The sequence below is a fragment of the Ovis canadensis genome, chromosome 10, assembly GCF_042477335.2.
Source record: "Ovis canadensis isolate MfBH-ARS-UI-01 breed Bighorn chromosome 10, ARS-UI_OviCan_v2, whole genome shotgun sequence".
Taxonomy (NCBI): Eukaryota; Metazoa; Chordata; class Mammalia; order Artiodactyla; family Bovidae; genus Ovis; species Ovis canadensis.
Window position 1 is genome coordinate 63,451,292 of NC_091254.1, and position 16,852 is coordinate 63,468,143.

Here is a 16,852-nt window from a genome sequence, read left to right on the forward strand (position 1 = left end):
AACTGAGCAACTGAACGCAACCATCATATATTTTAAGATTAACAATGGCTGGAGGTGGCACACTGTGATTTGGGTAACTACCGAGACTGCAAAAAAGGAATGGTAAAACCAGGTATTGTGGTTTTACACATACTTCATCTCTGCAGAAAGCCATGGTGTGAAGCATGAAAATAACTGCATTGCAATTCATGAGAACCAAACAGACGACAACTCAACCAAATAGATAACAACTCACTATTAATCCAGAGCAGGGCTATGAAGTAGGCACATGACTCTACTAGTCAACTTGAATTTGAAAAGAACATTCAGTGAATATAACTGTCACACAAGAGCAAGCCATATACCACTAATATTATGAAGGTCTCTCTATTATTAATATTTGAAGATCTTTCTGCAAAATATAGAAAGTCTATTTCTCTATTACTATTTGGAGACTTTGTCCAAAACTTCCTTCACTGTGAAGGCTGCTGTGATCACTTACACTGTGATAACTTACATAATGAACATTTACTTAATTTTCACTCACAAGCTTCAAACTTCAATATGCTTCAACCCTCAGGTTCAAATGCTTGATGGCATACACTCCCACCCCAGCTAGCCTTTTAAAGGTTTTTATTTCATTGAGCGGCTTTAACCTTCCCTCACCACATCCGGGTTCTAATTTTCTACTCTTTTCTACCATATGCATGCATCTTCTCTCTCTCCTTAAAAATATTCAGATAATCTCCATCTCAGTTCTAACATTCAGGCAGTTCTGCTACAACTTCACGTAACTAGAAAACAGTTTCTATCCTTCCTCGGACATAACGATCGCAACTCATTCACTCTACTGTGATCCACCTCCCCCTATCTTGAAATGGTCTCTCTGATAACTGATGTTTATTTAGCAACTCCACTTGGAAATACAATCTCCCTCCCCCATTTCAATGAGGTCTCAGATTCTTCTCTCCAATTTCTGTGCTACCATTGGATGTCTTTTGAACAGTCTACCTCCCTACAGAGGGATATCTTCCAAAAATTCCCCTTAATTTTACAACAGCCTTTGCTCTCTTAGGAAGTTTCCCTACCAGAGAGATTTGACTATTACCTCCCAAATGAACTTCTCTAAACCTAAACTTTTGCTAAAATCTTTCTCTACCTTTTTTTCCCACACAGATATTACAGAATGAGGTCCAGTGTATATATATACACAAGTCGTTCCAAAGTTAGCCATCACCCATAAAGTGAAAGCCACTCAGTTGTGTCCAACCCTTTGTGACCCCATCTACTGTAGCCCGCCAGGCTCCTCTGTCCATGCAATTCTCCAGCAAGAATACTGGAATGGGTTGCCACTCCCTTCTCCAGGGGATCTTTCCAACCCAAGGATCAAACACAGGTCTCCTGCACTGCAGGCAGATTCTTTACCACCACTAGGGAAGTCCAATGGACCAATCAATTATGAATAGGAGACTACACAAGGTATTCATAATCACAGGAGGGAAAGCAACTCGAAAAATATCCGGTGCTCCAACTCTCTTGAATAATCCTTGCATTTTGTTTGGAGTATCTATTTTCTTAGCAATATGCTGAATTCTTGTAGCTTACCAATAAACATTATTTGATTGATGAAATTCGTGTTAAATAAGGGAGAGTATTATACTACCATTACCTATGATACTGGGTTCCAGTGGTAAATTAGCTAACCAATCTGGACCACAACTCCCGCATCAGTGAAATTAAGGCACTGATACATCTTTCAGTTTCTCTTCCCTTATAAGGTTGTGGAATCTAAGAAACTTCTATGTAAAAAATGCACACACAAAAAAAGAATCATACTAAGTCACTGAAAATAATTTATGGACTGCAATTTATTAGGTTCATACTGTAAAAATATGGTATTTATAACACAGCAATTATTTGAAGAGTTCTATCTCTGAAATTCTTTCAGAGTGGAATAAACAGCTGTTGTTGAAACAATGCACAAGTCTGCACAGCATGTGCTATGAACGGGGATAAATAAATATTAGTTAACGGAGTTTGAGTTCTATCTCTGAATTGGTGAACGCAGCTAAACTTATTGAAACTTCTCCTTTCCAGTGGCTACTAACCTGCTTTGGGCAAAATACATTTTGCATTGTGCTCAATCCCTCAGTCATGTCTGACCCAGGGATCGAACCCACATCTCTTGGGTCTGTTGCGTTGGTAGGTGGATTCTTTACCACTAGCGCCACCTGGGAGGTTCTGGGCAGAATACAATGGATGACTAATGACCAGTGGTACCTGAGGACACCACATCTCTTCACTGTATGGCACTTTGAAGAGAAATTCTCAACTGATAAACAGGGGACACTGAAGTGAAATACTTTCACTATTCCAAAGCTGAGTCCATGGGACACACCAGTAGCTGAACGATTCCTCTGGAGGTGGCCTTGGACAATTCTGAAGGTGAGCAGGGACAATTCCTTGTCTAAGCACAGTTCCATGAAGCACTGTTATAATAACGTGTTCATCTGTGACTGGGAGTAATTTATTCCCCTTAGGGTTTTATCATGGCCACTTGGAATGCTCAAAAACATATCTGTCACTTTGTTTTGTGTAAATTACACAGATATATTATTCCCAATAGTATCTCAGCACCAAAAATATAACCCATATACCATGTACACACCAGGCAATGTGGCAGGTACTTTACACCGTTACCTGAGGCAGTCCCCACCATGAAGGAGCAATGTGAACCCCCACGTTACAAGCAAAGCAAGGTTCATGGCTACTGAACTGCACAACAGGGATCTGAACACATGTCTGTCTGACCCCAAACTCTTCTCCTCCCACGACAGTGCTTCTCACTACAAGCTCCTAAGGTGTGAGCACGATGGAAGCACTATTCCAGGACAAATTTATCCAGTGACAGAGGGGGCCAGCTGTCAGGAGTGCTACCATGCACTGAAATGGACAAACCACTGCAGCATTCACTTTGTGGATCCAGGTGGTCACTGAAGACACTCAATTACAACCAGGGGCCACTGATGGGCCGAATCTTGTTATTGCTGGAGTTGGGCAGCATTTCTCCATGGATGCTCTGTGGATGCAATGGGGTTTATATTAACAGGTTTGTTTGTTTGCTTGGGCTGTGCCACTTGGCATGAGGGATCTCAGTTTCCTGACCAGGGATTGAACTTGCACCACCCTGCATTGGAAGTATGGCATCTTAACTACCAGCCAGGGAATTCTTCAAGTGGGGTCCATACTAAACAAAGGATATCAGAGTTCCTTTTGCCAATGCATTTTTTTTTCATGTAGCCTTTCTCAGAGGTATTATGCAAGAACTCGCCCACACACCCCGCCAGATATCCCAGTAGCCTCAGAAGTTAAAAGCTAACCCTCCCATTTTTATAAGACCATGAACAATACCTGCAGAGTTTTTCAGAAGCAATCATGCCTCCTCCCATTACTCTGCATATTCATACCATTCATGCATGGGCTTCTCGAGGCAAGAATACTGGAGTGGTTTGCCAGTCCCTTCTCCAGTGGATCATGTTTCGTCAGAACTCTCCACCATGACCCATCTATTTTGGGTGGCCCTGCATGGCCTGGTTCACAGCATCAGTGGGTTGGATCCATATGATCATTTTGGTTAGTTTTCTGTGATGAAGAAAGAAAGTGAAAGTCTCTCAGTCATGTCCAACTCTTTGTGACCCGAAGGACTAGACAGTCCATGGAATTATCCAGGCCAGAATACTGCAGCAGGTATCCTTTCCCTTTTTCAGGAATCTTCCCAACTCAGGGATCAAACCTAAGTCTCCCGCATTGCCAGTAATTCTTTATCAGCTCAGCCACAAGGGAAGCCCAAGAATACTGGAATAGTTAGCCTATTCCTTTCTCCAGCAGATCATCCTGATTCAGGAATCGAACCAGGCCAGGGTCTCCTGCATTGCAGGCGGATTCTTTACCAACTGAGCTATCAGGGAAGCCCTGTGATGGTGGAGTACTTTATCCCCCTCCTGATGCTAGGAAGTGGATGTCACCTCCTGATGACATTTAACATCCTAGAGACTTGAATTCAAAACTCAGCTTTTCTATTTCCAAGCTATAATGTCATGGCCCAGTAACAATTTTTAGAAAACAGGTCTGAATTCCAGAGAAATTAATTAGCTAAAAAATGCTAAAATAATGCCTACCTGGTAGTATGTTTGTTATGTCCAGATATGGAATATGCAGAAGGCACTTGATAAAAGTGGCAGTTATTAAGTTATCTTTTTTCTTAATGATAAGTACTACTTTGGTTGTAAAAACACAGAGCTAAGCAATACTATTAGGCCACAGAATCTGCTGGAGTCAGAAAGAGATCAAAAGAAAAGCCACATGCACTTCTCTGGGTATCATGTATTATTAACTTATACTAATTTAAGGAAAGAAAAATAGTTACTAAAGACAGCCAGATTTCTAGAAAGCATATATTAATATATCATACTCCTCTTTTATAGGCAATGAGGCAACGGGAGATGGGTCTACAATTTTTCACAGTAGTATGATCCAAATAAACTAAAACCCACAAAAGTAAAGATCATGCTGCAAATCCATCATCCAGAACTCCTGTTTATGGAGATTATCTGGCTATATTTTCTGAAACTTAATATGTTAATATTATATCTATTCCACAGTCAGTCAACTTTTTATTTTCAATACCTTCTATACCCTCTCTTTCATTGCATCTTTATTGCCATCCATCTTATTCCTGTAATTATTCAGAAATCCACACCTTGATCTCTTTCCTATGAACTGTACTCATTCATGGAATCAGTAAGTACTTCTCTCCCTTCCTCCTTTTTCCAACTAATTCCCTGGTGTAGTTAAAAATAACCTGATGTTATGTTTTGGCAGATCATGCTGATGTCTGGCAGACACCAACACAATTGTGTAGAGCAATTACTCTTCAATTAAAAAACAAATAAATTTTTTAAAAATATTTAAAAAAAATAATCTGATACAAAGAGCCAATGCATTGGAAAAGAACTTGATGCTGGCAAAGACTGAGGGCAAGAGGAGAAGGGGGCAACAGATGATGAGATGGTAGGATGGCATCACCAACTCAATGGACAAGAGTTCGAGCTAGTGAAGGACAGGGAAGCCTGGCATGCTGCAGTCCATGGGGTCGCAAAGCTCTGGACATGACTTAGCAACTGAGTAACAACAACAACGTGCACAAGGGCTTCCCTGGTGGCTCAGTGGTACAGAATCCACCTGCCAATGCAGGAGATGCGGGTTCAATCACTGGTCTGGGAAAATCCCCTGGAGGAGGAAATGATGCCGTACTCTTCCCAGGGAAATCGCATGGACAGAGGAGCCTGGCAGGCTACAGTCCATAAGTCACAAAGAGTGGGACACAACTTAGCAACTGAACAACAACTAGGTTTCAGAACGCACAGATTTCAGAATTTTTTAATTACCATGTAAGTGTCACTCACCTAGAGCCAGACATCCTGGAATGTGAAGTCAAGTGGGCCTTAGAAAGCATCACTACGAACAAAGCTGGTGGATGTGATGGAATTCCAGTTGAGCTATTTCAAATCCTAAAAGATGATGCTGTGAAAGGGCTGCACTCAAGATACCAGCAAGTTTGGAAAACTCAGCAGTGGCCATAGGACTGGAAAAGGTCAGTTTTCATTCCAATGCCAAAGAATGCTCAAACTATGGCACAATTGCACTCATCTCACACACTAGTAAAGTAATGCTCAAAATTCTCCAAGCCAGGCTTCAGCAGTACATGAACCGTGAACTTCCAGATGTTCAAGCTGGTTTTACAAAAGGCAGAGGAACCAGAGATCAAATTGCCAACATCTGCTGGATCATGGAAAAAGCAAGAGAATTCCAGAAAAACATCTATTTCTGCTTTATTGACTAGGCCAAAGCCTTTGACTATGTGGATCATAATAAACTGTGGAAAATTCTGAAAGAGATGGGAATACCAGACCACCTGACCTGCCTCTTGAGAAACCTGTATGCAGGTCAGGAAGCAACAGTTAGAACTGGACATGGAACAACAGACTGGTTCCAAATAGGAAAAGGAGTACATCAAGGATGTATACTGTCACCCTGCTTATTTAACTTATATGCAGAGTGCATCATAAGAAACGCTGGGCTGGAAGAAGCACAAGCTGGAACCAAGATTGCTGGGAGAAATATCAATAACCTCAGATATACAGATGACAACACCCTTATGGCAGAAAGTGAAGAGGAACTAAAAAGCCTCTTGATGAAAGTGAAAAAGTTGGCTTAAGTTCAACATTCAGAAAACTAAGATCATGGCATCTGGTCCCATCACTTCATGGGAAATAGATGTGGAAACAGTGTCAGATTTTATTTTGGGGGGCTCCAAAATCACTGCAGATGGTGACTGCAGCTATGAAACTAAAAGACGCTTACTCTTTGGAAGGAAAGTTATGACCAACCTAGACAGTATATTAAAAAGCAGAGACATTACTTTGCCCACAAAGGTCCAACCAGTCAAGGCTACGGTTTTTCCAGTGGTGATGTATGGATATGAGAGATGGACTGTGAAGAAAGTTGAGTGCTGAAGAATTGATGCTTTTGAACTGTGGTGTTGGAGAAGACTCTTGAGAGTCCCTTGGACTGCAAAGAGATCCAACCAGTCCTGACTGTTCACTGGAAGGATTGATGCTGAGGCTGAAACTCCAGTGCTTTGGCCACCTCATGCGAAGAGCTGACTCACTGGAAAAGACCCTGATGCTGAGAGGGATTGGGGGCAGGAGGAGAAGGGGAGGACAGAGGATGAGATGGCAGGATGGCATCACTGACTCGATGGACATGAGTTTGGGTGAACTCAGGGAGTTGGTGACGGACAGGGAGGCCTGGCATGCTGCGATTCATGGGGTTGCAAAGAGTCGGACATGACTGAGCAACTGAACTGAACTGAAGTATACACCAGAAAAGCATAAACTCTCTACCCACACTGTTAATGAAGGTAAAAGTCAAGGGACTTCCAGTGGTTACTCCAGAAACCACCAGCCATATCTGAACATCTGAAATGTATCTTGTCCAAATCAAGTTGCTCTGCAAGTGTGAAATTCACAGCAGACTTTGAAGTCCTTTTACCAAAAAAGCATAATTTAAAATATTTCATTTATCATTTTATATTGATTATGTGTTGAAATGGCAAGACTTTATTATAAAAATATATTATTAAAATTAAATTTGCCTATTTCTTTTTATGTTCTAACATAAAAAGGAACCCTAAAATTACTGAAGCAGCTAGAATTATATTTCTATCAAAAAGCACCAGTCAAGGTCCTACAACTTCAAAGCCTTGTTCAATACAATGGGAATTTTCCTGGCCTCGAGTTGTATTTTATAGAGACCTTAATGACTTGCTAACATTAAATTCCCTAAAGATATGTTTTCTTGTTTAATCTAGCATTTAATGTATCTGGATATGAATGTATCACAACAGGTCCTGTTAATTGAGCATAATTTTCAGACCCTTGTAGAGTATAATTGTGCAGAATGTATTTGATGCTTGCTGCTACCAGATTTTTATTTTACCAGATTATAAATCTTAACATCTCTGAAAACTCTGCAAAGTGATCTCAAAAGTCTTGTGTGTATCTTTTGTAAAGCACGCACAGCCATGGCTGAACTCAAGTGTCAAGGGTTTTCCCTAATCCTCACAGCCTATTAAAACTAAAAGATTCCCAGAGGGCAAGAAATATAACCCAACATCCAGTTTATGTCCTGAAGCATAGCTGTATTTAAATCAATAAATAAAACCTAACGTATTCTGTACCACACTTCCACTCTACCGCTGACGGAAAATGCATTGGACGATATATACATCATTAAACTGAACACAGCCAAATGTATTATGTTACAGCATCACTTGTAACTCAAGCCAAATAATCCTCCAAAATTTCTAAATGTCAAACTTACTGACAATAACATTTTCATCCATTCTGTGTCTCACTGTTGTTTTTTTATGTTTCTCCTTAGGTATTCTTCTGAGTTAACAGATTTGATTAAGGGTTTCTCATTTTCATAATGTATAAAACTGGGAAAAGAATTCACTGTATATTTACACTGTATATTTATTTAAGGAATTTTTTTCCAGCTCTTTCACTGACAAGCAGCAATACCTAAAAGAAAAAACACATATTATAACTCATATCAGCCCTCATTTTTTTTTCATGGAGTTACATGCAAACTCATGTTTTTAATCATATGATTTCTACCAAATATCCCTGCTGGCTCAGTTTCTGTCAGATGCTATGAGTGTGATACCACGCAACATCAGCAAGGCTAGACTGGGTTTCCTTGTCCTTTGAGTTCAGTCACGTCCAACTCCTTGCAACGCCATGGACTGTAGTCCGCCCAGCTCCTCTGTCCAACGGGTTCTCCAGGTAAGAATACGGGAGTGGGTAGCCATGCCCTTCTCCAGGGGATCTTTCTGACCCAGGGATTGAATCCAGGTCTCCTGCATTGCAGGCAGATTCTTTACCACCTGAGCCACTAGTTTACTGGTGATAAAGCCTTTGACTTCAGAGAGAGGATCCACTTGGTAAAGAACCCATGGATTTATTACTTCTAATTCTGCGGCAGGTCTGTAGGAGCTAACCATTCTCCACAGGGTGGTATAAACACAGAGAGTCTCTCAAGTGAAAAAAATGCCCCAACTCATAACCATGGGGCATCCTGGGGGTGGGGGTGCCAGGCCACACATGATGCTATCAAAAGACTGACTCAGTGCTTCCCACCCCTTTCACAGCATCCTCAACTGTCTAAGGACATCAGTATCTCGACACACCTGGAACGAACTCCCAGGACGCCAAATGGGGAGCTCTGGGCTAATGTACTGAGGGAGCTATAAACCTTTGACTCCCAGGAGCCAGGAGGCTGGAACAGTGGAGCCACCCAAACAAAGGCTGAAAGAGGAGTCAGGAAGGATGTCCCCTCTGGACAGGGCCACTGCTACTCAGCTTGTGACAATGGTTCCCCTGTAATTATATGAAATGAAAGGAAGACTCTATGCCCGCTTATGCTGCTGCTGCTGCTGCTGCTAAGTCACTTCAGTTGTGTCCGACTCTGTGCGACCCCATAGACGGCAGCCCACCAGGCTCCCCCGTCCCTGGGATTCTCCAGGCAAGAACACTGGAGTGGGTTGCCATTGCCTTCTCCAATGCATGAAAGTGAAGTCGCTCAGTCATGTCTGACTCTGAGCGACCCCATGGACTGCAGCCTACCAGGCTCCTCCGTCCGTGGGAATTTCCAGGCAAGAGTACTGGAGTGGGGTGCCATTGCCTTCTCCGATGCCCGCTTATGAGTTCTCCTGTAAAAACAGTACTGCCATACAGAAAAACAAACACACACCACCTACTCATCAGTCAGCTCATGGTATGTTCTGTACTCTTCTGACCTTCAGATTCAAAATATGTAGGAAGCCAAGGAAATTACAAACTACAGAGGTCCTAGATTTCTCTGGGCCTTTGCAACAGTGTTCCAGGAAGAACATAAATTCCCATAATAAAACGCAGTATTTTTAAAAGAAGCATCAATTTCACTTTGAGTTTTTGTTTTGTTTTTGGAGAAACTGTATTAAAGCCAACTGAGTATATTATAGAGAAGGCAATTGCACCCAACTCCAGTACTCTTGCCTGGAAAATCCCACAGATGGAGGAGCCTGGAAGGCTGCAGTCCATGAGGTCGCTGAGGGTCGGACATGACTGAGTGACTTCACTTTTACTTTTCACTTTCATGCATTGTATATTATGCACACAGTTCAAAAATCATATGATTTAACATAAAACAAGAGTCAAAATAAATCCACTGCTTGTAGCAGGCTACATTCAACAACATACCTGGAATGACTGTCCTTTTCTAAGAAAAAGTCTGAAAAGTAAGTGATTGGGCAACGCTCAGAGAGGACAAGAACCCCTTAAATGGGCTCTGAGCACAGTAAGATTTTCAAGAATTCTTTCATAGTCTGGAGTTTGGGGGAAGCTCTGGGCTTCCTAGGTGGCTAATTCAAATATAATTCACACTGCCCAAACGTTCAAGAAGGCTCCTGGAACACCGCATTTCAGCAGTTCAGGTTTGTCAGCCCAGTTGAGAGAGGGCACCCACCTCACACTACAAATCTGCTCATTTTACATTAATCAACAGTTTTTTAGTGTAATGAATAAAACATTAAAATTGCTATTTAGAATATTAAAACAATGTAGTTCGTACAAATGGTAAAGTTATGCTGGGCCATAGTTTAGGGTACTAAGGCTGTTATTTACAGAATAAAATTCATTATCACTACGCAAATATTGAACAAGAATGGTCTGTATTCAAAGATAAAGTTGCCACAGGGGACTGTTGATATAGGAAATATGGCTGGAGCGATAGAGGATGCATATTAAAATTCATATACTGAAAAGGAAAAATGTACTTAACAGGGATATTTAATATTCCAAGAGCATCAACTAGAATTGTTAAGGTCGTATTTGCTGACATCTCAATTATAACCCTCCATTTTCAGTGCCTTCAGTTCAATTCAAAAATTGTCTGCAGACCCCAATCTACTGTATTTTATGAGGCCTCGTTGACAAATGATTCTTTGGTAGTGTTCAACATGTTGAAACTATCAGGAAAAAGACCAAAGGCCAATTTGAGTATTTTCCCTCACAGGCCCAGCAAATTTTGAAATGAATAGTAGGGATTTAAGACAAAGTTTTGTAAAATGAAGCAAACAAGTTAAGAGTTGACCATGGTTAGCTTAATAATAAATGGTAGAGTTGGGAATCAAACTCAAGGATTTCCACTCCAGAGTCTCTGTTAGCTAGTATAATTTGCCTGTTCATCTTCATAAGTAGATAGAAGTATTTTTATATCCAATAACATATATTAGTGTATATATATAAATATGGTGTTATATACATATATTATATACCTATTACATTACTGTATCATTTTGTTAGGTAGTTAGAATAGGAAAAAGGAGTCCAGAATGGTGGTGGCTAAAAGACAAAGAAGGGTAAAGCCCATGAAAATAGAAAAAAGTAAGGTCCAAGGACCAGAGTAAGGACCTCAGGTGAAGGAAACAGCCTTCTGGCTAGCCCAATTTACACAGGGCAGGCTCAGAGGGAGAAGAAAAAAACATACAAACAGAGGGGCCAAAATTGAGCTTGGGGCTTTTCTTCTCTTCGAGTCTTTTGGGTTGGCCCAACCTCATATGCCTCAAGGATGTACTTTCCTTTCTCCTTGCAAATATAACTGAGCTGTGACATGCAGCTGTAACACTGGTCTGTCCAATGCTTCAAATTTTTGCTGCAGTGAGACAGAATCGAGGAAATTACAAACTTCCCAGACATATATGATGCTGTGACTTGGATTTAACCTGGCTGATACAACCTCGGCTTGTCCCCTGCAAGGCGAAGGAAAAACACAGCAGAAGCCCAACTCAGTGAAAGCTCCTGCCGTGGAAGCTGAACATGAAGAACACCTAGCGCAGCGAAAATGACAAGAAGCCCAGCGTGCTGGAAACTGGAACAGCAAAAACAAACTCACCAGAAAGCGCATGCAGCTCAGTCTCAGATTCCGTAAGACCTCTGGTTGGGGTAGGAAGTCTTCGCTCCTATGGCTGGAAGGATATACGGCTAACATGATCTTAATTCCTTTACAATCTCTCATTCCTCGTTTCCTCAAAACCCCCGTGAACAGGCGAGCGGCACTGGGTGCCCCAGGGTGTCCCGAAGGCTCAGCTATCGGCTGTGCCTTAGTAGCTGTTGCCCAAGTGGGTAGGGGTTCTTCTGACCTTAATCTTCTTTGTGCCAAGGATCAGGTCAATGGAAACCGTGAGAGCAGGTCAGGTATTTAGCAGATTTTCTGGCAGGTAATGAAGGGGATTCTTCAGCACATTCTTCCCACTGCTCCCATCCTTCTGCTCCTCTCTCTATCTATGCCACTGTTTACAAAGTATTGGGCAGATCATGTTTCCACTTCTAAAAGTTGTGCTTGAAACCGTTTACTTAAGACTGGGGCTCAAACCCATGTGGCAGGGACTCTGTGCGATGCTCAGTCACTCAGTCATATCCAACTGGGACTTGAGCTGGCCAAAACCCACGATGCCTGGCTTCAGGACCTAATGAAGCTCAGGCTCTTGATGTCTCATTGAAAAAATTGAGAGAGAGACACAGCAATAGGTAAGAGGTAGATTCGTTCGGATTTAGAAAGAAGGACAGTGCACAGGGTGTGGGCCATTGCAGAGGGCAAGGGCTATGGCCCTGGAATGTGGTGTGGTTAGTTAGCTGGGTGTTTTCATATGTTAATGAGTGGGAGGATCATTCCAACAATTGGGCAACTACCCCCTCTTCAGCCTTTTGACAGTGCCTTGGAACTGTCCTAGGACCTCTGGGTATGTCATTTAGCTTGCAGAGTGAGGATCAAGGTTTAGCTGAATCTGACTAGTTTAGTTGTCATCTTGGACCCATTTGATTTTAATCGGTTTATGTTATGCCCCTGGGCTATGTGATCCTTTCAAAAGTTGTGCCCTGCCCCCTTCTCTCCTATTTTCATGCGCTTTTCCTGAACCCTGTCTGGACCCATAGTGTTGCCTCTACAATCTTATGGAGGGGCAACCAGATAATAGCTGGCCCTTGGGAGAGAAATACTGTATAATATCCAATCTCTCTAGGTATTCAGACCCAGGGATTGAACTCGGGTCTCCGGCATTGTAGGCAGACGCTTTACCATCTGGGCCACCAGGGAAGTCTATTCAGGCCTTCATGTTCCACGTTTCCTGGAACGTGTGCAACAACAGCATTTCTCAGTGAATCCGCTGGGGTGGGTGACAGGCACACAATGCCCACTAGAAGTCCACCTGTGGGTAGCATTCCTTCAAGGGCAATTGGGCTTCCGGGGATGATGTTTGCCACTTTGGGAGTTAGCCCTGCAGGCTGTTTGGGCCCAAACCCTTGCCACTCTTCTCCTAAAGTTACAAACATAGCCCAGGATCAAATCTCCACTCCACTTTTATGGAACATCTGGTCTGCTGCCTCTTAGCAGTTTGTTCTTAAGCCACTTACTAACTCCTACAACCAGGACCCTGCCTCCCTGTAGGCAAAATAACTACACCCCGCTTATTAAAATACTCTTAATGCACCTAACAGGACCAGACCACAGATAACCCACTCTTTTGTCACTATTTCTGTTATTATTCAAAGTGGGTCTATGACAACGAACTGTTTACCACTGGAAACACAATAAGCTGTTCTTATAGAGGATTAGGGGAAGAAATCAGTGACTTACATTCCCTCAGAAGAATAAGAAGATAAGGCTTATGGCTATTTCACCAGGTTCCCAGTTCAGGGCACAGGCTTGGACTGCTTTACATCATGGTATCCATTCCCATCCATGGTAGACAAATGAGCAATGAGTTTAGACTACAACCTCTTAACTGTACCCGACACTGGTCATGCTGGAGACCTTAGGCTACCCAACTCCAGCCTGGGGGGTCCCAGGAGGTCGACCTGCCTTGACCCGCCTAGGGATCTCGTCCCTGAGATATTATCACACCTCAACCTGCTCAGGGATCCACCAGTCTGGGGGGTCCTAGGAGGTTGACTTGCCTCGAACTGCCTAGGGATCTGGTCCTCACCTGCTTGGGGATCCACCAGTCCAGGGGTCCCAGAAGGTCGATAAGCCTCGATCTGCCCAGGGACCCAATTTTCAGAAGGCCAACATGCCTCAACCTGCCCGGGGAACTGATCTCCAGGAGGCTGTCACGCCTCAGCCTGCCTGAGGATCTGCACCCTGACCCAGGGGTCCCCGGCTCTCAGGTTGCAACAGTATTGGGTAGGATAAACTTCAGAAAGACTCACCCTTAAGGAAGTCCACCCTTAGGAAAGTCCACCCATAAAAATAAAAGGAAGTCTATTAGTTGTGGTGCTGTGTCCAGTCTCACCAATAACTCAGGAGCCCAATAAGAACCCCATGCCTTTCTGGAAAGGCTAAAAGAGGCCCTCCAAAAGTTTACCAATGTGGACTTAGACTCTTACGAGGAACAGGTGATTTTTAAAGGACAAATTCTTGTCCCGATGTGCATCAGATATCAGGATAAAGTTACAACAGATACAACAGCAGGACCCTGCTGCCTCTTTAGCTGAGATGGTCCAGATAGCCAACAATACCTTTTATAACAGAGAACAGGAGAGGGAGGCCAAGGCCCAGGAAATGGAGAAAAGGAAAGAGATGAGGCATGCCCAGACGCTGGCCACCCTTCAGAGAAGCCCTATGACAAACCACGAGTCCTTGAAGGACAAGGCACAAGGCAAATGCCTATCTGTAGACAGGCAGGACAATGGGCCAAAAAGTGTCCAAACCATGAAAGTCTCCTAAAATGGCTTGCTACAAATGCCATCAGTTGGGACATTTGGGAAGCAGTCTGTCCCCGAGACCAAAGAGCCTCAAGGTCAAGCACCAAGCCTTACTTCATGATGCTTCAATAGGACTCAAGCAACTGCTCCAGCCAGCCCACCTGTCACACATAACCATCATGGGGCTGGAGCCCAGGCTACAGCTGGATGAGGCAAGTAGGTCCGAGAATTTCTTGGTTGACACAAGGGCTGCCTACTGTGTCCTGGTCTCCTACTCCAGAGCCTTCTCCTCCCAAACCTGTACCATTTGGGGTCCTATAGGAAAGTTCTCTCATGAGGAAGCTTCCATAAGCCTTTTAAATTTCTCCATCAGAGGGCAGACAGAAGTAAAACCACAATCACAGAAAACTACCCAATCTGATCACAAGGAACACACCTTTGTATAACTCAATGAAACTATGAGCCATGCCATGTAGGGCCTCCCAAGACAAACGGGTCATGGTGGAGACTTCTGACAAAATGTGGCCCAATGAAGAAGGGAATGGCAAACCCATTCAGTATTCTTGCCTTGAGAACCCCATGAACAGTATGAAAAGGCAAAAAGATAGCACACTGAAAAATGAACTCCCCAGGTCGGTAGGTGCCCAATATGCTCCTAGAGATCACTGGAGAAATAACTCCAGAAAGAATGAAGAGATGGAGCCAAAGTAAAAACAACATCCAGTTGTGGATGTGACAGGTGATAGAAACAAAGTTCGATGCTGTAAAGAGCAACATTGTATAGGAACCTGGAATGTTAGATCCATGAATCAAGGCAAATTGGAAGTGGTCAAACAGGAGATGGCAAGAGTGAACGTCAACATTTTAGGAATCAGCAAACTAAACTGGGCTGTAATGGCTGAATTTAACTCAGATGAAAATTATATTTACTACTGTGGGCAGGAATCCCTTAGAAGAAATGGAGTAGCCATCATAGTCAGCAAAAGAGTCCAAAATGCAGAACTTGGATGCAATATCAAAAATGACAGAATGATCTCCATTCGTTTCCAAGGCAAACAATTCAATATCACAGTAATCCAAGTCTACACCCCAACCAGTAATACAGAAGAACCTTAAGTTGAATGGTTCTGTGAAGACCTACAAGACTTTCTAGAACTAACACCCAAAAAGATCTTCTTTTCATTATAGGGGACTGGAATGCAAAAGTAGGAAGTCAAGATACCTGGAGTAACAGGCAAATTTGGCCTTGGAATAGAGAATGAAGCAGGGCAAAGGCTAATCGAGTTTTGAGAAGAGAACGCACTGGTCATAGCAAACACCCTCTTCCAACAACACAAGAGAGTCCTCTACACATGGACATCACTAGATGGTCAACATCAAAACCAGACTGATTATATTCTTTGCAGCCAAAGATGGAGAAGCTCTATACAGTCAGCAAAAACAAGACTGGGAGCTGACTGTGGCTCAGATCATGAACTCCTTATTGCCAAATTCAGACTTAAATTGAAAAAAGTAGGGAAAACCACTACACCATTCAGCTATGACCTAAATCAAATTCCTTAAAATTATACAGTGGAAGTGACAAATAGATTCACGGGATTAGATCTAACAGACAGAGAGTGCCTGAAGAAATATGGACGGAGGTTTCTGACATTGTACCAGAGGCAGGGATCAAGACCAACCCCAAGAAAAAGAAATGCAAAAACGCAAAATGGTTATCTGAGGTGGCCTTACAAACAGGTGTGAAAAGAAGGGAAGCAAAAGGCAAAGGAGAAAAGGAAAGATATACCCATTTGAATGCAGAGTTCCAAAGAATAGCAAGGAGAGATAAAGGGAATAATATTTCATGCACAGATGAGCACAACAAAGAACAGAAATGGTAGGGAACTAACAGAAGCAGAAGATATTAAGAAGAAGTGGCAAGAATACACAGAACTGTACAAAAAAGATCCTCATGACCCAGATAATCATAATGCTGTGATCACTCACCTGGAGCCAGACACCCTGGAATGTGAAGTCAAGTGGGCCTTAGAAAGCATCACTATAAACAAAGTTAGTGGAGGTGATAGAATTCCAGTTGAGTTATTTCAAATCCTAAAAGATGATGCTGTGAAAGTGCTGCACTCAATATGCCAGCAAATTTGGAAAACTCAGCAGTGGCCGCAGGACTGGAAAAGGTCAGTTTTCATTCCAATCCCAAAGAAAGGCAATGCCAAGGAATGCTCAAACTACCACACAATTGTACTCATCTCACATGCTAGTAAAATAATGCTCGAAATTCTCCAAGCCAGGTTTCAACAGTACGTGAACTGTCAACTTCCAGATGTTCAAGTTGGATTCAGAAAAGGCAGAGGAACCGGAGATCAAATTGTCAACATCCGTTGGATCATCAAAAAAGCAAGACAGTTCCAGAAAAAAACATCTATTTCTGCTTTATGGACTATGCCCAAGTATTTGACTGTGTGGGTCACAACAAACTGTGGAAAATTCTGAAAGAGATGGGAATA

At 42.6% G+C, this 16,852-nt stretch overlaps 1 protein-coding gene across 8 annotated transcripts in view; it reads right to left on the reverse strand.

Moving 5' to 3' along the window:
• Positions 1-16,852, reverse strand: part of KLF12 (KLF transcription factor 12) — a 515,262-nt gene that overhangs the window by 364,772 nt on the left and 133,638 nt on the right. The window contains exons 2-3 of one of the 8 annotated variants that reach the window (XM_069602337.1): positions 11,539-11,611; positions 7,924-8,126 (exon numbers count right to left, since the gene is read on the reverse strand). The exons of 6 other annotated variants lie outside the window; for them this stretch is intronic. The gene's annotated coding sequence lies outside the window, so the exon portion shown is untranslated. The remainder of the gene's footprint in view (positions 1-7,923; positions 8,127-11,538; positions 11,612-16,852) is intronic. One more of the 8 variants, XM_069602334.1, reaches the window with a different exon arrangement.